The following is a 24,975-nucleotide window of genomic DNA, read 5'->3' as shown; positions in this document are numbered from 1 at the left end:
TATATTTTTACTTCAAAAAAAATTTAAACCTGATAGCACCACTACTTGCATTTCTTTGCAGCAGTTATGAACCGGCTGCAGGGAACAGCTGCCTCTTGACATGAGTATGTGCTTGCTGGTTTGACAATTCCTGTCCTGCAGGCCTCACTCACTTACATTAGCTATTGGGCCTTATAGGCATATGCATTTGTGATCCTTGTTTTAAAAGGAGAAGAATTAAAACATACAAAAAATTACAAAGAAAAAAATAATGGTCTTATATTACCACCACCCAGAATAATGTTAGGTTTTGGGAAACTTACTTTCAGGGATCCCCACCCCCCAGCCCCATCCAACAAACACCATTTTCCACCTGCAGAAATTATTAGAATGGGCAGGAGTTAATTTCTCCCCCAGCGAATTTTAAAAAAGAAAACCATATCTGGGGGCATCACAATGCCAGATTTCAGGTTGTACTACAAAGCTGTGGTCATCAAGACAGTGTGGTACTGGCACAAAAACAGACACATAGATCAGTGGAACAGAATAGAGAATCCAGAAGTGGACCCTGAACTTTATGGGCAACTAATATTCGATAAAGGAGGAAAGACTATCCATTGGAAGAAAGACAGTCTCTTCAATAAATGGTGCTGGGAAAATTGGACATCCACATGCAGAAGAATGAAACTAGACCACTCTCTTTCACCATACACAAAGATAAACTCAAAATGGATGAAAGATCTAAATGTGAGACAAGATTCCATCAAAATCCTAGAGAAGAACACAGGCAACACCCTTTTTGAACTCGGCCATAGTAACTTCTTGCAAGATACATCCACGAAGGCAAAAGAAACAAAAGCAAAAATGAACTATTGGGACTTCATCAAGATAAGAAGCTTTTGCACAGCAAAGGATACAGTCAACAAAACTAAAAGACAACCTACAGAATGGGAGAAGATATTTGCAAATGACATATCAGATAAAGGGCTAGTTTCCAAGATCTATAAAGAACTTATTAAACTCAACACCAAAGAAACAAACAATCCAATCATGAAATGGGCAAAAGACATGAACAGAAATCTCACAGAGGAAGACATAGACATGGCCAACATGCATATGAGAAAATGCTCTGCATCACTTGCCATCAGGGAAATACAAATCAAAACTACAATGAGATACCACCTCACACCAGTGAGAATGGGGAAAATTAACAAGGCAGGAAACCACAAATGTTGGAGAGGATGCGGAGAAAAGGGAACCCTCTTACACTGTTGGTGGGAATGTGAACTGGTGCAGCCACTCTGGAAAACTGTGTGGAGGTTCCTCAAACAGTTAAAAATATACCTGCCCTACGACCCAGCAATTGCAGTGTTGGGGATTTACCCCAAAGATACAGATGCAATGAAACGCCGGGACACCTGCACCCCGATGTTTCTAGCAGCAATGGCCACGATAGCCAAACTGTGGAAGGAGCCTCGGTGTCCAACGAAAGATGAATGGATAAAGAAGATGTGGTTTATGTATACAATGGAATATTACTCAGCTATTAGAAATGAGAAATACCCACCATTTGCTTCAACGTGGATGGAACTGGAGGGTATTATGCTGAGTGAAGTAAGTCAGTTGGAGAAGGACAAACATTATATGTTCTCATTCATTTGGGGAATATAAATAATAGTGAAAGGGAAAATAAGGGAAGGGAGAAGAAATGTGTGGGAAATATCAGAAAGGGAGACAGAACGTAAAGACTGCTAACTCTGGGAAACGAACTAGGGGTGGTAGAAGGGGAGGAGGGCGGGGGGTGGGAGTGAATGGGTGACGGGCACTGGGTGTTATTCTGTATGTTAGTAAATTGAACACCAATAAAAAAAATAAATAAATAAATAAAAATAAAATAAAAAAAAAAAGACAATCTCAATCAGTCTCACATGTCCTTCAAAAAAAAAAAAAAAAAAATTTTCTCCCCCAGCAAGTCCCCTCATTCTTAAAGATTTTGCTACTTTGTTCCTCAGGAGATGTAATAATTTCAAGTTTGCAAAGTCTAGTCACTTTGGGACAAGAACATTAGACTTCCTCCAAATCAGGGACTTTCCTGGTTCCTAGTTACGGATTCTTTTTGGACACTAGGCCCAAGCAGAAAACATGATTGTCAGTTGATTTCATAGTGGTTTAAATGAGACAAAGGCACAGTTGTAAGTACTTTTAACAGGTTAAATTATGATTATTCATAAATGGGGAACATTTCAAGGCAGTTAGATTTGCCTTAGTTCTGACCTTACCTGTATAGGAAGGTATATTTTTCAGATTCTGGCCAGGTTCAGACCAATGGAAGTAAGTGAATACAGTCAAGTATTCATCTAGACCAAAGTTGAGAAATTCAGCTACCTTCCTCATGTGGTGTGATATCTCTAGCCCCACCTCTATTGCCTTCAAACCTTTGTACCAAAGAGCTCTCCCCTTGGGAATGAGTGTGAACCCATCTGACTTTTGCTCAGACTACTTACATAATTATCAGCTTCTGATTTGTAGTTGCTTTGGATTTTAGCAGTTCAATCATACTCAGAGGATTAGGATGCAAATAGTTTTTTAAATTACAATTTAGGCTGTTTTGTTTTCTTCCAAGAGATAATTTGATCCAATATATGGCTGTGATATGTAAACAAATGTATGATAAGGATGTAAAATATATTTTCCAAGGAGATAAAGTATAGAGTTCAAAACTTTGGTCTTTAATTAGTGTTCAGCTGATGTCAATATATTCCTTCCTAAACATATGCATTGTCCCAGAAAAATCACAGATTAGATAGAATTCTGTGAAGATAGAATTCAGGAAGCCTCACCATGTCATAGCATGGTTTCTGTGGGAAAGTACACTCTGTGAAACACATATTAGAAAAGAAAACAAGGATGCTGGGAATCTGACTTTCTTATTCAGCCACAACCCTAGAGCGTGGTCTATGTGACAGTCATTTGTGGTGATAGATGCCCACAGAGTCTAGTGTTCTTGTTGTTCACACCTTGCAACTCAGGCTAGAGCCCTCTCCCCTCCACTTTTCCTAGCTCCATGAGGTATATTTGGCACATTTTGGCACCTGCAACCCATCTCTATCCCTATTTCTCTCTCTCTCTCTCTCTCTCTCTCTCTCTCTCTCTCTCTCTCCCCCCCCCCCCACCATTCTCTTCTGTTTGTTCCCACGTGTGCAGTATTGGTGAACTTCAGAAAGAATGTATTCACTTACAGCAATAGGCCATTTCCGTTTGTCTTTCTGTAACAAATGCTTATTGTTCTTATCTTAAAGATGAATTTGAAAATGCTTGAATTATATACTCCATTGTTTGTCTATAATCAGGTAAATCACCATTGTTATTATTCCCAAATATACATTTCTATAATTCAATGCTAATAGCAAATTCTCCTAAGAGAGGACACAAGATTAAGCAGTGTCTGTACACAGCCCAGTTTCAGTGTTACATGAAATTGCAGGTAACTGGGATTTTGCTTTGAAAACCAGCAGGAAGTCCAGTACAGCCAAGTTAGGGAACAGAAGGGATGGATGGAGAAGTAGAGGGCAGATAATGTAATGTCTGTTTGCTTATGATAAACAGTTTTTGTATCATTCTGAACGTGATAAGTCATTATAAAGTTTTGGCTGCTGGGTGGTGGATGGGTTGTGGTGAATAGTAGGTGGTGGGAACAGTGAACACAAACAATGAAGACAGCTTTGCTAGAGTCCAGGGGAAAGATAGTGATGGCTTGGACTAGGGGGTTGGTAGCCAGGAGAAAAGGTTTCGGGTCGGCACTGAATTTTGAAAGTAAAGCCAACAGGATTTGCTGCTGGATTGGATGTTGCCTGTGCGAAAAAAGAGGAGTCCAAGAGGACCACAAATTTCAGTCATGCAGTCTTTACTGATTCCTTGCCTTCTACACATCAGTTATCCAAGTCATTTCCCCCTTTCAGAAATCAACTGTAAGCCCTACTCTATTCCTTACTCACTTCTCATCTTTTCTCTCACCATCTACCTCTGGAAACTTACAGATTATACCTGTTTTGTGAACTTTCTAACAGATTTTGAAATCCTTGATCTTTCATCAAACTCTTCTGATTGACCAAAGACCACACTCTTTCCACATAGTTTATTCAGTTGGGAGGAAGAGTTTCCATAGCTGTTCTGTCCTCAGCCCAGGTACATATGTTGCCTCCTGGCTACAGTGCTCTACCTTTTAATTGAGAAATACTAGTGCCTCATGTCCATTTATATATTTGCTCTGCATGTTTAATTCCATATTTTAATATGTTCATCCATGTAAGAGTCTGTTTTGATTTTTAACACTTAGAGGGCAATTCCTGCCTTCCTTATACAGTTAGGTTCAGAATAAATATTTTTTAAGTGATGAGAACATTTCAATTCCAATGTAGTGGCTAGTGGCTTGTTTGGTAGGAATTTTAATCACACGTTCAGTATGAATCAGTCTCTTTTCTCCTCACATTTTAAAGTGATGTTGTACCTGGGTTTTTCTGAAGGCAGCACTTTGCTTTCAGTTTTCAAGGACTGGCCTTTGAAAATTCCGTAAACCACACTGAGTTTACAAGCTCTCTGTTATGCCAACATCATACCTTTGCCATTCTACTACGTGCAACACCTATTTCCCAATATTGGAAAGTCACTTTTGTGTTAGAAACTCTTTGAAAAAGGATGGGAAAATCCTTAATTTAGGGGAAAAGTGATATCCCATTTGCTAGTAATAAATCTAGAATTTTCATCAAGCTGACTTTAATAATATGTTTTTATGAACCATGTTTAGCAACGGGAATTAATTTCCTTTGAGTATCACCATGGACTTTTAGAAACCAAGAATGATTTATTTGTTTTGTGCCTAAGATTAACCAAGTTAAGAATGGAAAAATCCTATTAGATCATAAGAGACTGTTCCCTTCCCCACTGCAGGATTATGTGCTACAGTATATTTCCTAATCTTTGTTCTTTTTAATAACATTCTTCCTGTATTCATTTGAAAGTCATTACCCCAAAATATTTCCATGAAATTGTTGTGCATGATTTCAGATAAATTTCTTATGTTTGTTTTACAATACACACCAAAGTTTATTTTTTTAAATATTGAGCAATATTTATCTCTTTCAAATGAGACAATCATACTAGCTCTCTACAAGTTTAAGTAATAACAGTATTTTCTTGTACTTGAGTAACTTGCACTATAATTTTGGAATAGTGATATTTTGTTTGGAACACACTGTGGACTATGTGTCATTTGTCAGATATACTTTACAAAGATATTAGAATGTGCCCTAAATGGAGAAGGAAGCAAATCAGGGTACATTTTCTTTTTTGGCTTTCTGGTTTTTAGTATATAAAAAAGTCAATAGATTAATGATCCATTGGGACAGGGATAACTCAATAAAGTGGTAGTCCATATTCTCAAGTAGTATAGAAAAGTGCATATAGACTTGCCAAACCTCAGCAAGTGAATACTGCTGTGGTCCATGATTCCTACACAGTGTCCGGTCAGGACTTAATTTGTTCAAAGGTAAGAAGAAAATATAACTAGGAAATAGTGTAAGTTAAATTAATCAGCAAATTAGTTATTAGGTATGTCATTATTTAATACATTAAATGGGGCTACTGTGGACATTTCTTTTTCAACCTAATGGTGTGTGTGCTTTGAATTATTCTCAAAGATAGTGTGAAAATCTATCTTTAAAAAAACCAAATAGCTAAGTTGAGAAACAAAAGAATAAGCCTGAATGTCCTGTATCACTTAAGTTGAATTTGCATATTATCTTAGTAACAGCCTGCAATTAAATAATCATCTAAATCAATAAATTTACTTTTTCCCACCAAACCACATAAAATCTACTAACTTGCTACTTAAAAATTGGCTATGGCTCCTCAGTGCTTCCAAGATGAAGTCTAAACTCTAGCACAGTAGATGCTTCAACACCAAGCCATGGTCTCCTCTTCCATCCCTTCTCTTTTTCACATCTCCCACTTGCCCTTCACCCAAATTCCAGTGATCTCACATCTTTACTGCTATGGATTCTGCTGACAGCTACAGCTTCTTCCCTTTCTTTGCCTGGTGAATCACTATGCATTCTCCATTGCCCAACATCAAATGGCTGGGCAGTTTTTCTCAGCTTGACTTCGTGGCCGTGAAATATTTTATATTCTCTGGGTTTTTCTAAGGCTGAGATGATGTTTTTTTCATCTCTGTATCCCTCTCTTCATCTAGTACCTGCCTCACTGTCTGCTGACTATTTGATAGCAGGGATATCGAAGGTATTTCTGGAGTTTGTCAATAAATGAATGAATGAATGTTACAGTAGTCCATCCATGGGTGGATACTAATCAATGCTTTAATGAGTAGTATACAATGTTTTCTATTCTGGTTCTTCACATTTCACACAAGTGAATAAATCTAGACCAATTGTATTTTGATACAGAAACCATTTTTCTTATTTGCTTACCTTTACTTTGAATTCAGCAGCAGAATTTTATTATAATTATCTTAGGAAGTTACCTGATCTCACACAATTATATACTAAATATTGTGCGCTTTTGCCCTTCTCTGCATTTGTTTGGGTAAAGAAGGATATCGTAGCATTCAAGGAGCTCTCAGAAACACTTGAGAAACACTCTACTAAAAATCAAAGTATAACATGAATCCGAAGCTCTTTGGGTATTTGGAATCTCTTTGGGGAAGCTAAACAGAGAAAAAAAAAATGAAATGAGGGGATAAAAAAAACAGGGCTGTACACAGTTGTGTTAAAATGCTCGAGGATGAAATAATTGCTATAGACATTCAGAGAGTGATGTGTTGAGATGGATAAAAAAAGATTAAGGGAGAGGGTGGCATATGAGTGTGATTTTAAGGGTGAATGGGGACAGAGTGCTGCAGGAGGTTAGGAGCATCATAGCAGAGGTACAGGCTCTGGAGAATATTTCCTTGATCCCCCTTCCTTACTTTACCTTTACTCCAGACACCCCAGTTTGCCTGCTGCTATGCACAGGATCACACTAGCCAAGTTCTGGGAAAGGATCCAGTAGGAAACATGCAAGAAACTTCCTGGCCATAACAAAATTGCTTCAGTATCAGATTGCTTTGTTGCTTGGGCCTCACATCTGTTTCCTTGTCCTTTCACCAACCCCTGTACTGGTTAAAGTGGATCTCCTGATTCCTGCCTCCTTGACCTTGTTACCATTCCAGAAGCCTTGCCATTGTGCCTTGGGGTTCTCATCTGCCTGCCTGATTTTTTTTAACCTTTAGTTTCTGAGCTCCTATGACCTGTATGTTCTAATTTCTGCCTAGCTGAGGTTCCTGACTTGTTATTCTCACTCATATCCTTTGCTTGTAAGGGTAGCTGGTTTACCATCTATTTGGTCGCTGACCTCTAGTTTTCAGTATAGTTGGCTTACTAACTTTTTGCGTAGACTGCATTTCCAACCAGAAAATATTGTAGTCTCAGTTTCCTGCCCTGCATCTTGTTCTGTCATAACAATCAGCTCACTTACCATGAGTGATTCATTTATGGGAATACTGAAAAAATAGGATAAATCTGTGAAGGGATTTCCTAGATAGGTTGAAGTTTTTATTTCAGGCTTGGTGCCAGTCATTTTTGAAATGGGGAGTTTGCACTTCAAAAATATGCAGGATGATTTATTGGGTTGGAAAGAAATTATTACAATGACCAGTTCAATGTGTTTTATCTTAAAATTTTAAAAAGAAATACAGTTATTTAAAATGCAAAAAACTGAAAGATATAAATATTTAAAGTAAAAATAAATAAATCCTACAAATATTTCCATTATAGGTTGACCCACATTACTCTGTATGCCAGATGCTCACGTATCAAATGTGGCAACAGGTTTGTGGAGGGAGGTGTCTGAACTCCACATCTTTTAAGAGCTGACAGTGGAGTCCTGACCTGTTTATTCACTTTCATCATATTTAAGGAATTGCATTTTATGTGTGCCTAGATTTACAGATTGTGTTTTTAGCTTTAACCAGAACAGTGCCCAAAAAATGATCAAGTGCCTGAAAAATATTCTGGCCTACAGCCTACAGATTGAAGGTACTTACTGCATGTGATACAACCACATTTACAGATCTTAGGCAGCTGAGAGCTAGTACTCCTAATATAAACTCTTCCTTAACTACACTTAGAGCAAAAATAAATGGTATTTTAAGCAATTATAATAGAAATTCCACCAACAAATATTGGTAATTTCCAAGAAGACTATTTGAAAGGTAGATACACATAAATATCTTTTATTGAAAAACCTCACTCTATGTATGTATTTTACTTTGAGATAATAAGCACCGTGAGCATGGTATTATTTAAAAATAGTGTTTATTTCACTTTTAGACTTAACCTGTAAAATTTCTACTTTTGCTCATGTTTAGTTATATATTCTGAGAATAAATATATATATATTACATATAAATAATATCTGTATTTTGAGTATATGATCAAAAAATCTTTGGTGATTAGGGTTGTTGACTGCTCATCTGATTGAAAATGTTTGGGGGATCACAGGCACTCGCAGTGGGGGCTGGTTTCAATCTGGGAGTGACTAGATGAATTTAGACTTCTCTGAAGTTTATTCTAAAGAAGTTAAATATGGAATACCATTTATTAAATCACTAGGTTCTCATTTGAAATCATAACAGAATAAATTTTTAGGAAAGAATTCTCTTCTGCTAGAAAATTAAATTGTATACCATTTCCCTAAATATAACATAAGTGTATATAAACTAATTTTGAGGAAGTAGACACACACACACACACACACACAGACACCTATATATATATACACCATTGAGTTTTGCTCTAAGTGTAGTAAAGAAAAAGTTCCTCTTTAAAGTGTCACCTATGACATGTGATTGCATCATGAGAAGTACCTTCAATCTGAGAGTTCTTTGCAAGAATCTTTTTAAAGATGTATACATGTTTTCCTTGCTATCCAAAAATTCACTTTATGCCACTTTGCTTTTACAAAAGACCTATACTAGTAGCTGTTTGGACTAACCAAAAGAAATCTGAAGAGGATTTCACTGTTACAAAACGGTAACTACCTCTTTGCTTTACTCCATTTTAGCTTATGCAAGGCTCAACAGGAACGCTCTACTTTTAGATAGGAGGACAAACTTGCATATATATACTTTTATATATATAAAACTTTTTGTTTAAATTCAATTTTGTTAACGTATAGTGTATACACACACAAACACGTTTATATATACACAGAGAGACATGCACACACATATACTTTTCACAGTTCTTATATTTAATGCCAAGAAACTGCCTTTGACCAAAAATCTAATTTTTTATCAAGAGTTGGATGCTTAACCGACTGAGCCACCCAGGCATCCTGGGAATATATTCTTTGATAGCAGTGATGGCAAGTTCTTTTGTCAGTGTTCTCTATTCCTATTACAATTCTCATCAGGTATTTGAACTTTGCAACTCATAAGAAACAAGATGACATTAACCTAGTATGAGATGGTCCTTATATTAACTAAGTACTAGCCATACATTTTTTAAAGATTTTTATTTAAATTCAAGCTAGTTAACCATACAGTGTAATATTCATTTCAGGTGTACAGTACGTTTCAACACTTTTATACAGCACCCTCTGCCCATCACAAATGCACTCCTTAATCCCCATCACCTTTTTTCACCCATCCCCCTACCCACCTCCCCTCTGATAACCATCAGTGTGTTCTCTAATGTTAATAGAGTCTGTTTCTTGGAATACCTGAGTGGCTCAATTGGTTAAGTATCTGACTCTTGATCTCAACTCAGGTCTTGATCTCAGGATCATGAGTTCATGCCCCATGTTGGGGTCCATGCTGGGTATAGAGACTAAAAATAGTCTTTTCTTGGTTTACCTTTTTTTCCCCTTTGCTCACTTTTGGATTTTTTTTTAATATATGAGTTGAGCCTGTTTGACCCTATGCTTATTATATTTACTGTGTATATGATGCTACATTCACTGCATGTTTTTCACTATGTGATTTATTGCCTTTACTATTGTTTCTTTGAGCATTGAGGGAGATTTCCATCTTTATTCTAGTGATTATCTTTGTACTATTACTTCTTTTAAAAAAAACTTTGTTTAAATTCATTTTTGTTAACATATAGTGTATTATTAGTTTCAGGGGTAGAATTTAGTGATTCATCAGTTGTATATAATACCCAGCGCCCATTATAAGTGCCCTCCTTAATACCCATCACCCAATTACCCTATCCGCCAGCCACCTCCCCTCCAGTAGCCCTGTTTGTTTCCTATAATAAGAGTCTGTTATGGTTTGCTTTTCTCTCTGTTTTTATCTTGTTTTATTTTTCCTTTCTTTCCCCTATGTTCATCTGTTTTGTTTCTTAAATTCCACACATGAGTGAAATCATTATATTTGTCTTTCTCTGACTGATTTATTTGGCTTAGCACAATACCCTCTAGTTCTATCCATATCATTGCAAATGGCAAGATTTCATTCTTCTTGATGGCTGAATAATATTACATTATACACACAAACACACACACACACACACACACATACACACACACACACCCCACATCTCCTTTATCCATTCTTTTGTTGATGGACATCTGGGCTCTTTCTCTAGTTTGGCTCTTGTGGACATTGCTGCTTTAAACATTAAAGTACATGTGCCCCAATCACTATTTTTGTATCTTTTGGGTAAATACCTAGTAGTGCAATTCCTGGGTCATAGGGTAGTTCTATTTTTAATTTTTTGAAAAATCTCCATATTGTTTTTCAGAGCAGCTGCACCAGTTTGCATTCCCACCAACAATGTAATAGGGTTTCCCTTTCTCTGCATCCTCGCCAACCTCTGTTGTTTCATGAGTTGTTAATTTTAGCCATTCTGACTGGTGTGACGTGGCATCTCATGGTTTTAATTTATATTTCCCTGATGCTGAGTGATATTGAGCATTTTTTCATGTGTCTATTAGCCATTTGCATTTCTTCTTTGGAGAAATGTCTGTTCATGTCTTTTGCCCATTTCTTGATTGGACTTTTTGGTTTTTTGGGTGTTGAGTTTGATAAGTTCTAAATAGATTTTGGATACTAGCCCTTTATCTTCTATGTCATTTGCAAATATCTTCTCCCATTCCATAGGCTGACTTTTAGTTTTGTTGGTTGTTTCCTTTGCTGTGCAAAAGCTTTTTATCCTGACAAAGTCCCAGTAGTTCATTTTTGCTTTTGTTTCCCTTGCCTTTGGAGAGACATGTTTAAGCAAGAAGGTGCTGTGGCCAAGGTCAGAGAGGTTGCTGAGTACTGGCCATATATTATTTAATATTGAAAAATAGAGTTCCAATTAATGTGTTTTCTGTCCATTCTACAAATAAACCTAGAAAACCTTAAGGATCTATAGTAGAGAACTGTGACATCTTAAACACATTGAATGAGTTTACCAAGGAAGGTAAATTCTATTAAATCAGAGTGGCTCTATTTTTAAGTGAAGTTCTTCAGGAAAAAGGGATAGGTAGCATAATGAGAATTCTATTTTTAATTTATATCACTTTCATATATTGACAATGGTATGACTCCTTTAGACAGACAACTAGACATTTAGCTTTTGAACTCTTTCATAGTCTGTAAACATTAGGATGTACCAGTTTGTGTCTTAATCCAAACATTCCCATCAAGGACTCATGTGCTGAATCCATGATCAGTTACCTCTATTTACTCAAAACCTATTAAAAGGTCTTATTTGGATTTGTTCTCTTAATATCATTTTATATATGGTTTACCTAAGAGAATAAAGCTTATATTTGCTCATGGTAATTTTTATTAATATAAACAATATAAAATGAATCACTCAAAAGCTGACTTTGAGACTTGTCATATGTTATATTAGGATTTTGATATTACACACAAAATATATAATGTCTATCCCCTTTATTTATGTATTTATTTTGGCCTCAGTCTTCTTAGAGCTTTCTGAGGCTCCAAAAGAGTCTAAATTTTTGGAATCAGAAACAATGTCATATACTTTTTTCCCTTGTCCTGTCAGGAAGTAATTAAAATGGAAAGCTTCCAAATCTCCTCCAAAAAGTGTCTTCCAGTAGCTTAGGCTGAGAACCCCTATGCATAAGAGGACAGTTCAAAGTGTCCTGTTGATTGGCCCCATAATGGTCAGATTGCTGAGTGTACGGTGCTTCCAATCTGCCTGGGTTCAGATTTTGGCTCTGTCAATTTTGAACTGCATGATGGTAGCAGTTGACTTACTGAACCAATCTCAAGGAATTGTTATGAGCATAAAATGCAAAAAAGTATATGAATGCCCTAATGAGGTACCTGAAGCATGGTAAATACTTCATAAATAAAAACTGTTAATTTTGTCATTATGATTATGGAGAAGAGAGAATCTTGTATAACAGATGCGTATATGGAAAAGAGAGAATTTTGTATAACAGGTGTTTAAAGAGATAATTAGACTCTCAAGACTACTGGAAAAAAAAAAACAGCAAGCTTGTTGTAAGTGCTAATACCAGGTGATTTTATAATGAAGGAAGGGGGGAGGAAAGGAAGAAGGGAAGCAGGTGAATAGGAGGATTTGAGTCAACTTGAGGCCTGAGTAGCCTTTATGATTTTAAGTAACAGTACCAAGCATTTTTCTTGAGGCCTCCCAAGCATTTTTCTTGAGGCCTCCCACTGAACATTATCTTTTGCTCAAGGTTAATTAAGTCTGTATTGTCCATATTTATTTTTGTATAGCAGACATTTGGGACTTTGACGTCCCAAATGAAACATTTTCATTCCCTATAACTTTCAGGTTTATGCTGTATGAAAAACAAGACTAGATAAATAGAATAAGTCTTGAAGAAACTATTTTCTGTATTGAATGAAAGGAGAAAAATTGTTCAGAGCAAACCCTAAAATTGAAAGAAGCCCATTCCTATATTTGATGAAGAGAATTGGAATATTTATAAAGGTTAGAAGCACATATTAAGAGTTTATAGGCACTGTTCACTTTAATATATATTAACTTGTTTAATCCTCGTGGTGACCCTCTGAGTAAGTAGTTATTGCCATTTTACAGATAAAGACATTGAGGCACCAAGAATGTAACTTTCCTGGGGTCAAACATCTATTAAATCACTTAGTAGCTAGTTCTGCTCCAGAGCTCATGCCTAAACTTGTGTCCTGTCAACTCTCTTAACCCCATCTTATTCTGTGTTCTGCATGTATTTCTGATGATTAAAAGACTCAATGTAAAAATGCTGTGCCACACTTAACCAGGAGTTTGTGTTTGGGGGTAGATAATTGGGCCCCAGGCAAGTCATGTGCATCATAGACCGCAGAAATGAAGGCCCAGTGCCTTCTCAGTAATCAGTTATTACTGAAGCAGGGTGAAGGTAATCTCTGTATTTATTCAGGTCCAATTTTGGAATGGAAGTGTCTTCTCTCTCAGGAACAGCAATTACACCAGTAATCAGAGAATCAGTGCTCTTATGAATTTCACTCCTACCCAAAGCATAAACCTAAATTTGTAGACTCTTTTTTACTACATTATCCTGTTATATCAATATTTACCATTTTCTTAGAATTCTTATTTTTATGATTTTGGTGGAAGTTATCCAAGTACTTAGGTCTAAGAGAAAATTTTCTTTGGAAAAATGGTAGCATAAAAATAAATTTAGAAATACTGATTAGCATACATATGAAATTGTAAAATGCCCTCAGTAGGATTAGGATTACAATAAAATTTTAAGAAGTGTCATCAAATTTTATTTTTTCTCAATTGCAGGAAATTGAAATTTGATGAGGAAACCTAGATAACCTCCATTTGGAATTGTTCAGTTCTGTGCCTTCTAAACCACATTTATCACAATTCATGTATAGCTTCCCATGGCAGAGGAGTTTTCAAAATATAATCACAGGGGCGCCTCGGTGGTTCAGTTAGTTAAGCATCTGTCTTCAGCTAACATCATGATCCCAGGGTCCTGGGATTGAGTCCCACATCAGGGTTCCCTGCTCAGCAGGGTGGGGAGCCTGCTTCTACCTCACTCTCTGACTTCCCCCACTCATGTGTGCATGTGCTTTCTCTTTCTCTCTCTCTCTGTCAAATAAAGAAATAAATAAAATTTTAAACAATAAATAAAATATAAAATATTATATATATAAATATTATGTATATGTGTGTGTTATATATATATATATATATATATATATATATATATATATATATATAAAATCACAGAGAGTTTCCTATCTATAAAACTCATTCTGAGATGAGTTCCATGTAAGTGTCAACAGGAAAAATGAATCAAAAGGCACTTTCAGGATACATATGTTTATTTTATTTGAAAATATTTAAAGTCTGTTGTTCATAGATACATGATACATGATACTTTTGTCATGCCTCAACATCATGAATCTTTATAGGTGAATATCATGCTATAGGGTTTTGCCACTGTGGTGTGAGCTTTGAAGATTTTTTTTTAAGATTTTATTTATTTATTCATGAGAGACACAGAGAGGCAGAGACATAGGCAGAGAGGGAAGCAGGCTTACTGCCGGAGCCCAATGCAGAACTTGATCCCAGGACCCCGGGATCATGACTTGAGCCAAAGGCAGGCACTCAACCACTGAGCCACCCAAGTGCCCCTGAGTTTTGAAAATGTAATAAGATCCTCTTAGCATGGTAACTTTAACAGTGAAAATCTAACCCTTTGTTCAGTAGAGGATGGGACTATCTTCATGGATCCAGGGTTAGCTGAATACCACTAACCTTCAGTGAGGCTTTATTTTTTTTAAAAGATTTTATTTATTTATTCATGAGAGACACACACAGAAAGAGAGAGGCAGAGACCCAGGCAGAGGGAGAAGCAAGCTCCACGCAAGGAGCCTGATGTGGGACTCGATCCCGGGTCTCCAGGATCACACCCCAGGCTGCAGGTGGCGCTAAACCGCTGCGCCACCCGGGCTGCCCTCAGTGAGGCTTTAAATTGTGCCAACTATTGCGCTAAACCCTTCTTGTCTCATTTAATCCTCACAACATATCTATAGTGAGCTACTCTTACTGTCCCTATTTTAAAAATGATAAACCTGAGGCCCAGAGAGTTTATTTAGCTTGTCTAACTAAGGTCACCAAATATTAGGTAGGGATAAACTGCTTGGCCTTAATTCTGGACCAGAGAATTTGGATATTATGTTCAGTGAAGCATAAGTATTACAAGTGTATTCCTAAAAATTATGTAAGTAAAATTTTTGTAAAAATCTGATTACTATATCTAATAATTAATCTTTAATAAAAGAAATATCTCTCCTGTTTCTTATTGATTTTCACTTACCAGCAGCTTCCAGATCCTTTTCATTAAGTTTATAGGTCAAGTGGTTAATAATCTTTTAACAGACTTTTAAATCTACAACTAAGTTTATTTATTAACAGTAACAAAACTAAAACAGCCTCTTTTTCAAGAAACCTTTTCTAATTAATAGTAGTCATGTGATTATGATGTTTTGATTACTTTTAAGATCTCATAAGAGATGAATTCTCTAAGTGAATATTGGAACATTTGTGAACAGAGATTTTATTGTCTCTGCCTGTGTGCTTCCCTCAAAACTGGATAAGTTGTGATGTTTGTAATTTTTTTCTTTTTCTTTAATTTTGAGAAATTTAAGCATATAAACTTTCTTTTTAATATTCATTATTATTAATTTGTGTGGGGATTATTATCTAGAAAATACTAACTTGTCAAAATAGCACTCTTAAAGTAATCTTAGGAAAGGTAATATATTCAGATGTAGTTTAAGGTAACTTATTTTTAATGATTTGCTATAGGGTATTATTTATCACTTTAAGACAATAAAAATTAAAAATAATCAGTATTCTGCTTTAAAAGCACCTTGATGTTAAAATAATTACTTTAAAGCTTGTTGTGTTGAGTGACTATGGAGTTTGGCTTAAGAATTCAGAGGTTGTTTAGTTCCCCTGACTTTAGTATTACATATTAATCTCTGTGGCCTTTGCTCTGAAATCTGGGGAAGAACCACATGAACTGAGCATGATGAGGTCCATGACCTTGTTTGTTTGTTTTTCCATTGTGTCTGAAGGCTAAACTCTTTTAGAAACGCAAAAGCACTCTGCAAAAGTGGACATTGACTGTGAGATTGGTAGAGAAGGGGGTGGGAGCGAAGTAAAAAAAAAAAAAATACACATGGAGTTCTAAAATTAGCCACTGTTATCAATGCACTTCCCCTGAGGGGCTGCTGGCTCTCCTGTGGTTGGGAGGACTCTCCTCCACTTCCACTGGGATGCACTGAGGAGGATCCTAGCCTCCTGGTCACAGGCTCTGCCCTTATATAATGTACTACATGGTTGTGCTTCATCCTTAGAAAAATTACCAAAATTAACTTCAAAAGAGCAGATCGCTGTATTTTACTTATTATTATACACATAACTAACAGGCCAGCATTCCATAATTCATATGTGTAAACATTTAGACTGTAATGATGAGGCGTTTGGCCATACTTAGCATTATTTGTTGATACTTTCAAGCCCTTAAACATTTTTGATCCTCTTATATTTGGGGTGACAGGTTGTGGTTTAGATAGGTATGGGCAGAAACTTTTGACCTTTTCATAGCATTTCCAGAATATCTTCTTAGGGTGTGGACCAGCACCAGGGCCTGGAGAATTGGAAATTTGCCGGGGGTGTTTGGATGTTTTATGCCTTTGGCCTCCAAATGACTATTTAGTAGAGCCACTTTATTATATTTTTATGGGATTTCTTCTAGAATCCCATGCCAGTGAGTTAATTGAAAGTAATGATTATATTTAACAAGGCAATGACAGTTTTTAAAAACATGGATTTAATACAATAAATTTTCATTTGCAGTGGCACTTTAATAACTATGTCATTTAAAACATTAAAAATATGAAGATACTTTCAAGGCATCTGGATGGCTCATTTGGTTGAGCATCCCACTCTTGGTTTTCAGCTTAGGTCATGATCTCAGGGTCGTGAGATTGAGTCCTGCCTGGGGCTCCTGCATTCAGTGGGGAGTCTGCTTGAGATTCTCTCCTCTGCCCCTCCCCGCTCCTCCCACTTGAACGCACTCTCTCAAATAAATAAGTATTTTTTTAAAATGAAGGCATTTTGCAATTGATAGCATCATTATACTAAATAAAATCTAAAGGAAATGTAAATTTTCAACCATCCCACTACCAACAGATAAATCGATTTGTGGTGGAGCCTGAGCACTTGAATTTTTGGGAAACTCTGCAGGTGATCTCATGTGCACTCCAGGTGAAGAATCAATGTTTAAAAAAAAAAAAAGAATCAATGTTTTATATATTTTCAACCACAGTGTATATGTTATTTTATGTTCTGTTTATATATTCTGTTTTACTTAATGTTATATCAGATACTTTCAGTGCTCTTTCATAGTCTTTAAAATGTTTGTTAGAATGTATATTGATGTAATTTTTTGAATCGTTCTTATTAACATTGCTTTTTAAGTCAGAGACAATGATGCATTATCATTTAGTTTTTATTAGATCGTTTACTGGCCAAATCAAAGAGAATGAACAAACCTTGCTGTTCATTACTGCCACATTGCTTTCATAAGGGATGTGGCAATCACAATACTATCAGCAGTGAGTGCTTATTTCAGCACAACTTTCCTGGAATTGGGAATTATCATTTACTGAACGTGTTTTAAATCCCCATCATTTTCAGGGCTCCCGAAATAAGAAGGGAAAATACCACAAAGAGCTACATTCATAAATAAAGCCATGGGTAATTCCCTGGAAGTAGGGGGATATAAATAGTGCTGTATCTTTAATCAAATAGATACCAGTAGGTTACTCACATTTAAAAGTGACTTTCCAAATCATTATCATCAAAATTTGTAAAATATAAATTAGCTACCATAACCAAGAATGGATAATAATTAACTACCATGACTTATGCCAACCATATGTTAGCAGTCAGAATATTCAAAATGAGTAAACAAGACTTCGGTGAATCAAAACAAAATGAACAGATATAACCTGCTTCACATAATTAAGGTTTATACCATGCACTGAATCTGACACACTGCTGAAGAAAAGATTTCAAACCTGACAATCTCTGTAATTAAGTGGACAAACTTCTTTCCTTAGAAGCATAAATCAGCCAGAGTCTCATTTTATGTTGTTTATTACCCCCTTGGCTATAGGAAACATGCTTTCAAGCAGAAAGTAGGCAGTTGGCTAATAATCACCTTAAAAATGCAGACATTCAGAGAACATCTCTAAACTTTGGAATTGCACTCCTCCTCTTCCTCTTCCTCACCCTCCGTCATTTTTATCATCATCATCATTTTGTAAAAGAAGCATTTGTAAAGTAGTAACTATGCTGAGTAGTACTTTTTCTTTTTTGATTTAATCTTTATCATTGCTCTTAGGTGTTTCACTGCTCCGTTTTTTAGATGAGGAAGCTGAATTGGGAGGATAGAACACTCAATTCAATGTTGTGCAACCAGTAATAGCAGAAGCTGAAATTTGACTGAAGTAGGGCAAATCCCAGTGTCTATCTTTCCAACCATTGCAATCAAACATGTAAGTGGATTTTCTGAGACTGGCTCTCACAGATGGTGTGTGGTTTTGTGCTGGATCAGCCCAGTCCAATGGTCGTGGAAGGTGCTAATTTGAATCAACTCTGGTTCTAATGATCCACCAGAAGACTTTCTTGACTTTCAAAATGCCAGTAGTGGTTTTATGACAGGAGATGTCTACTAGACTGGACAAAGATCCAGAAAGAAAATAATCTAAGCATCTCTTTCCCAGAGACTTTTTTTTTTTTTTTTGAGACTGGTTCTCTTATTGACATCCACATCACTAGGTTTTAATCTTTGGGCTACTTTCAGCGATTTTATCTTTTGCATCTTACATGTCCATGAGTCACTGAATTCATTTGAGAGGTAGTTACAAAGATTAGTGGAAAGCCTATTTTGAAAGTAGCTATATCTGAGTTTGAAATCCAGCCCCACTACTTACTATTTTTATAACTTCCATCAGCTAAGTTACTTAATGTCTCTGTCCCTAGATTTTTTTGGTCCTTAAAATGTATATAACAGTAACAGTTTGCAATATTGTTACAAAGATTAAGAAACAACTCGAGTTTGAAAAATGAAAGTTCTTGTTCAAAGTAATCTTTTTCCTTGCTAAAATGTACTACAATTATTGAATGTATTTATCTGTGATTCAGGTGAGGTTTAGTTTAAGCTTTGAGTATAGTCCCCTTTAGGAAATAGATAAAGAATGCCTGGGTGGTTCAGTCAGTTAAGCATTTGCCTTCGGCCCAGGTCATAATCTGAGGGCCCTGGGATCGAGCCCCACATCAGACTCCTTGCTCAGAGAGGAATCTGCTCCTCCCTCTGCCCCTCTCCTTGCTCTCCTGCCTCTTCCTCAAAGTTTTGAAACAAAGGAAATAGCTTGATAGAATAAATATAAATATTTTGAAAGAAATATTTTGCAATATCTTTTGAAAATAGTTTGTTGGCTTCTTGAATAAAAAGGATTCTTTTTAGGGCACCTGGGTGGCTCAGTCAGGTAAATATCAGACTCTTGATTTTGGCTTAGGTCATGGTCTCGAGGTCATGAGATCGAGCCCCAAGTAGCACTCCATGCTTAGCAGGGAATCTGCTTCTCTCTTTCTCCAAAATAAATAAATAAATCTTTTTTTAAAAGAGAAAAAAAAAAAAAAAAGATCCTTTTTTCTTTCGAGTCAGTTTAACTTCTCATTATTCTAAATTCAGCTGCCCCCTAGAATTTACATAATTTTATCAGATATGACTTATTTTAATATGTAAATTGGGAATGATGAACATTTTATAGTTTATTTCTCTAATGAGCTAAGCTAATCAAGAAATTTATGTTTTGTTAGATGAATTGGAGAAGTTATAATCTCATTATTATCTTTTCCTCTAATTATTGCAGAAAACTGTTTTTTCTCATTATAAAACAATTAGAAGCAATTATAAGTTTTTAATAAAGTGAATAATACAACAGAAATTGTGTAGTTAATATTTAAAGTGTAAATATGGAATTTTGCTCCTTTAAGTTATAAAAAATCTAACCCAAGTTCCTCTGCACTTAAAAAAATCCCTCTTATAATAAATGTCATTACCAAACTGCCACTTGCCAAATGTAATTGTTCTCCATTTCACATCTTCTTTTGATATTGTTTACCACATCCTACTTTGTGCAACTCTTTTTAACATTTTAATTAGTTTCAGAATTTTATTATGAAACATATATAAACTATTAAAAATGTGAGAACTCTTGTGCTTCCTCCCAGTGTAATAAATGAAACATTATCAACGATTCAACTTCCCTGTATGTTCCTCTTTGTAATTTCCTCCCTGCCTAAACAGAAATGCACCCATTATCCAGAATTTGATATATAAAATTCTCCTGTGTTTCTTATACCTTTATTGTACACCTAAACAATATGTCATGTCATATTTTTGTGTGTGTTTAACCTTTATATATATGATACCAAGGTGTGTGTGTGTTCTTTAGTGCGTGTTTTTATATTTTTTCACTTGACATTTTTTTTTTTTTTGAGATTTGCCTTTTAAAAAAAAATTCTGTGACACTAGTTGTCTATTTGCTGTCTCCCATATTTGTCCTACCCATCTGCTTTGGTTGTACCCTACTCTTTTACAGATTTTTTTCCCCAGGGTTCCTGTAACCGACAGCCTTCTTTTCCTACCGCACAGCCTGTACCTATCTATGCATTCCCTGCCTCACTTGGCTTCTTCAAAACTCTTGTATTCTTCTGAGATCCAGGCCTGTTTGTTTGTCTAAAAACCTGCTGGATATCTGCAACAGGATATCCTGCAAGTACTCTAACCTTCATCTTTCAAAAAGTGAATTCATTATTTTCCCCCTAGACCTGCAGTTTCTTCTGCTTTTCTTTAATTTGAATAAGGACACGCCGTCAACTCTGCAATTTGTACTGTTAAATTTAGATATTTTGAAACCCCTAGTATTCTTTACTCTTCACACTACTTAAACCACTAAATCCTCTAGAGGCAAAAAGCAAACACTAAGCTGCTAGAAAAAGACACATAATAATACATAATAACTAAGACTTAAGCTAGTGAACATTACCTTATTTTGTTCTTTCTTATACAACAGTCTGAGATGAGCATCCAAGTCAACGGGCAGCTCACGTCCACATAACCCTACAGAGACTCAGATCACAGTAGCTCTTCTGTTCCTCAAAATATGACCGCCAAGGTTATGGTTCCAGCTAGGGGGAGAGGGGATAGAGGAAAACTAGGGTCAACAGTTGACTCTTAAGCAAAGCCTGAGTGCATATCACTTTCATTCAGTCTGCTGGCTACAAGGGCTCTCTTGTTTTCTTAAGTGGGCAGCCACCCCCTGGCTATAACTCTATACCACAAAATAAGAGAATGGATTGTGGTGGGCAGTCTTATATCTGTGCCACACATAGAGTCATAACATCTCTCTCAGGGACTTTCCTTTCTCATTTCATTTACCATTGTTGAGTGGAAGGTTCCATGCATGTCTGTTAGGTCTAGTTGGTGCATTGATCAAGGCCTCCATTTTCTTACTGAGCTTATCACATAAACATCCTTTTAAAAATGTACATTTATTTATTTATTCATTCATTCATGATAGACACAGGGAGAGTGGCAGAGAAATAGAAGGAGAAGCAGACTCCTTGCAGAGAGCCGGATGTGGGACTCGATGCCCAGACTGGGATCATGACATGAGCCAAAGGCAGAAGCTCAACCGCTGAGCCATCCAGGCATCCCCCTTTCTAATCTCATTTAAATGTCACTGTTGTAGTCCAAAGTTTCAACATCTCTTGTTTAAAATATTTCAAATAACTTTTTGCCTAGTCATGTTTATTTCTTCCAATCCACTTCCCATGCTAATGTCAAAATTCTTTTTCTAAAATATTGGCATTCTGGGACACCTGGGTGGCTCAGTGGTTGAGTGTCAGCCTTCAGCTCAGGGCATTATACAGGGACCTGGGATTGAGTCCCATATTGGGCTCCTTGCAGGAGGCCTGCCTCTCCCTCTGCCTGTGTCTCTACCTCAATCTCTCTGTTTCTCTCATGAATGAATGAATGAATGAATGAATGAATGAATATATAAATGAATGAATGAATGAATAAATAAATAAATAAATAAATAAATAAATAAATAAATAAATAAATAAAATATTGGCATTCTGTTGTTTTTCTTTAGGAAAATAAAAAGCTAATGCATAATATAATGAGTGTTGACAGAAATATCATACTTACAAGCATCAGATTTGGTAAGAGACTAAAACTTAATTACCCCTATCACTATAAAGAAAGGATAATTATATAATATGGTAAAAATCCTAAATATCTCTACAGTAGCAATCATATTATATAAATGTATCAGTATGCTATACACCTTCAATTTATACTGTATTTTATATATATATCAAAATACATGTGTATATTGAATGTATATCAAATATATTCAATTAAAATAATTTTTTTAAGTATAGTATCCCTACAGGGTCTTTTCAGAGCTTGTGGAATAAACTTGATGATACTTGACAGATGCATAGAACAGTCACAATCTGGCCTCAGGTTACTTCTCTGACCTTGTCTCTTGGCTCTCTTGTGCTTGCTTACTGTGACTTAATCATGTTATGTATTTTCATAGCTGTGTATCTTTATTTTTGAAATTTCCTACGACTAGAGCTCTTTGTCCCTTTATTTTGCAGTTGCCACCTCCTATCAGTGGCTTTCCTAGATAACCTTCCACCGAAGCAAAGTTCATTGCTCCTTTACCTACACTGCCAAGTATTTAAACCTTCACTACTCAGAATATGATCTGCAGACCAACAGCACCAGTATCATTAATAAACTTGGTAGAAATGCAGAGTATCTGGCCCCCCTGACCAGTAAACCAGGATCTGCATTGTAACTAGGTCCCTTGTGATCTGATACAGTTGGCACACAGACTTTAAAATCAATATGATATATATCATATATACCATATATATATGGTTTTTCTTTTTTCTGTAATATGGTTTGTCTAAAACATATTTGGCAAAGAAATATGTTTCTTATCAGTACTATTTTAAGGAGAGATCATGGTGTGATTCTTGATGCAACAGCTTCCTGAGCTACAGGGTCAGGTGTACAACCCTCTCATTAGAAACATTGATGCCAATATTTACTTTCAGTGTTGGTCTAACAAAACGAATATGTTGCTAGAGGCAGGTGATGGGTCCTTTGGCAAACTATGAATAAAAAACAAACAGATATAGTGAATGAGAAGGCCAAGTTTATAAAAAAATGTTTTTATTGTAGACTTCATTTTCCAAGAACATTTCTACACAATCTTCCAAATTTATAATGACCAAGTGGTAATATCCTTTCATTGTTCTGGTGGTTTTGTGCATATATTGTTACAACTCAGTACTTAATATATGAATTTGTGTAAATGAAAGAATATTATTTTGTTGTGTGTATGGGTTTATGCTTTTTAAACCAAATAAAAAGTTGGTGTTAGCCAGCCTTTTACTTTTTAAATATTAGAGAATTATTTCTAGATTTATGTGAATCCATATTTCTGAAACTATAATTCTTCGCTTACATGATAATTTTTTATTACCCTGATCAACTTGGTCTTCCAGTTTTATCAGTTACTTCATTTAATGAAAAAGAGGAACTATTGTGATTTCAAGACTACTAATTTAACCTGAATGTCAAAGAAAGTATCTCTCGCAATATAAGAACCTGCATAATGTAAAGTATTCAACTCAGTAAACACTTGCAGAGTGTTCACTATGGGTAGCACATGGTGCTGGGGACTGAGGTTGAACAGTGCCTGACTTTGAGAAGGAGAAACCTAAACAGGGACACCTGGGTGGCTCAGCGATTGGACATCTGCCTTCAGCTCAGGGCATGATCACAGGATCCCGAGATGGAGTCCTGCATCTGGCTCCCTGGAGGGAGCCTGCTTCTCCCTCTGCCTGTCTTTCTCTGTCTCTTTCTCTCTCTCTCTGTCTGTCTCTCATGAATAAATAAATAAAATCTTAAAAACAAAAAAGAAACCTGAATAAATCATTTTAGCACCATGAGAGCTCCAAGGGGGGCCACTTTGCTCATCACAGGGGCACTTGGGAGAATGCATCCAAGCTGAACACTGAAAGATTTATAAACTTTTGATAGATGAAGCAAAGGAGGAGGGTTAGAAGAGATACTTCCTGGAATGTGTCCAGGTAAGAGAGAGTGGCACTGGTAAAAACAGGTACTGCTGCCAGAGTGTCATGTGTTGATGCAGAAAGAGGATCAAACAGCAGTTTAGGATGACTGGAGTGTAATGCAAAATAGGGCAGAAGTGCAAGATGAGGCTGGACTCATAAGCAAGAGCTAATCATCAAAGGCCGGGTATCAGAGAAGCTTTTAATTTTACCTTTGATGAGGAGATAGTGAAGATTTAGAGTAGAGAATAATAGGAGAGGGATCAGTTAGTTCTTCATTCAAGAAGTCATCCAGCACACTTAAGTAGCTCCCATAAAACAAATTTCTTTTCTTGGGTTAGGTCCTGTCTTGCTGCCCCAGTTGATGAATATCACTAGACCAAAAATGTTTGCTTTCCTAAGAGTGATACAGTTCTAATTAGTGAATCTTTCAAAATCCCAAAGTGTAAGAAAAAATAACCTTTACTGTTATATGAATGCTTCTGTGCTAAAATTTATATAAACGATTAAATTCAAGTTATAGAAAGTGCAGTATGATTCAACAAACATGCAATTACATTGCCAACACAATTTCCTTTTTCTAAAAAAATATTGTATTTCTTTATTTGACATAGAAAGAGAGAGAGAGAGACAACAAGCAGGCAGAGCAGGAGGCAGAGAGAGGGAGAAGCAGGCTCCTGGCTGAGCAGGAAGCCCAATGCCAGGCTCCATCCCAGGACCCTGAGATCATGAC

The 24,975-nt window shown here is 36.2% G+C and overlaps 1 protein-coding gene and 1 long non-coding RNA gene across 3 annotated transcripts in view; one reads left to right on the top strand and one right to left on the bottom strand.

Moving 5' to 3' along the window:
- Positions 1-24,975, top strand: part of ADGRV1 (adhesion G protein-coupled receptor V1) — a 521,868-nt gene that overhangs the window by 278,494 nt on the left and 218,399 nt on the right. The gene's annotated exons all lie outside the window — the stretch shown is intronic.
- Positions 1-24,975, bottom strand: part of LOC144290155 (uncharacterized) — a 32,053-nt gene that overhangs the window by 2,800 nt on the left and 4,278 nt on the right. Inside the window, exon 2 of one of the 2 annotated variants that reach the window (XR_013357970.1) lies at positions 21,131-21,272. This is a non-coding gene — a long non-coding RNA (uncharacterized LOC144290155). Of the gene's footprint in view, positions 1-2,258; positions 2,426-21,130; positions 21,273-24,975 lie in introns of those variants that run through there. The other variant, XR_013357971.1, reaches the window with a different exon arrangement.

The sequence above is a fragment of the Canis aureus genome, chromosome 2 (genome assembly GCF_053574225.1).
Source record: "Canis aureus isolate CA01 chromosome 2, VMU_Caureus_v.1.0, whole genome shotgun sequence".
In the NCBI taxonomy this organism is placed as follows: domain Eukaryota; kingdom Metazoa; phylum Chordata; class Mammalia; order Carnivora; family Canidae; genus Canis; species Canis aureus.
The sequence above is the reverse complement of the archived record's forward strand: the minus strand, read 5'-3'. Positions and strand labels throughout refer to the sequence as shown.